General features: G+C 41.3%; 1 protein-coding gene across 2 annotated transcripts in view; it reads right to left on the minus strand.

The window, feature by feature from the left end:
• Pla2g4a (phospholipase A2 group IVA) overlaps positions 1 to 1,115 on the minus strand; it is a 156,754-nt gene that overhangs the window by 25,986 nt on the left and 129,653 nt on the right. The window lies entirely within an intron of this gene.

Here is a 1,115-nt window from a genome sequence, read left to right on the forward strand (position 1 = left end):
AGAGAGAGAGAGAGAGAGAGAGAGAGAGAGAGAGATTAGTTAATGCTACCATCTATGTTGCCTAACTTTTTGTAAGTGTCCATATCCTGTTTCATAAATATCCATGATCACAGAAAGTTAGAAGGGACCACAGAAAGACCCACTCCTGATAACTAAACACACTCATGCACTGATCACATAACTGTTATTTCATCCTCTCTTATGAAGTCTGGGCATTTAAAGCCCTGTAATTGAAACAAATGATACAAAGTGTTTTCAAAGTCACAGTGGTCCAAAGAAGCAATCACAAATGACTTTCCCCCATGCCCATGATAGCTCCTGGGAAATGCTCATTATCTATGTTCCCATCCTCTCTCCACTTGGTGCTATGAGCCCCTTCCCATCCTTCATTCCTTCATTAGGAAACCTCATAAAACTGTTCAAGGATTAATGCAATCTGGATCTCAGGTGAAGTTCTCTGAGAAGTGCCTGGCCTTATATTCTAGCCTTACAGAAACCTGTAAGCCAACTGCAGCATAACCTAGCAGCATAACCCACTCACATTAAAATGAAAGAACCCCTGCTCAAACCTCTTCTGTTCCAACTTCCAAAATAAACATGCAGAGTTATATAAAACTCTGTGTTTTTTTTTAAAATTTATTTATTTATTAAATATTTCTGTCTCTTCCCCGCCACCACCTCTCACTTCCCTACCCCTCCCCCAATCAAATCCCCATCCCTGTCAGCCCAAAGAGCAATCAGGGTTCCCTGCCCTGTGGGAAGTCCAAGGAACCCCCCACCTCCATCCAGGTCTAGAAAGGTGAGCATCCAAACTGCCTAGGCTCCCACAAAGCCAGTACGTACAGTAGCATTAAAACCCCCTTGCCATTGTTCTTGAGTTCTCAGTAGTCCTCATTGTCCGCTATGTTCACCGAGCAAAAGTATATGTTCAACTATATTCATAGCAGCATTGTTTGTAATAGCCAGAACCTGGAAACAATCTAGATGCCCTTCAATGGAAGAATGGATGAAGAAAGTATGGAATATATACATATTAGAGTACTACTCTGCAGTAAAAAAACAAGGACTTCTTGAATTTTGCATACAAATGGATGGAAATAGAAAACACTATCCTG

Source organism: Microtus ochrogaster, chromosome 6 (assembly GCF_000317375.1).
Source record: "Microtus ochrogaster isolate Prairie Vole_2 chromosome 6, MicOch1.0, whole genome shotgun sequence".
NCBI classification, from domain to species: Eukaryota; Metazoa; Chordata; class Mammalia; order Rodentia; family Cricetidae; genus Microtus; species Microtus ochrogaster.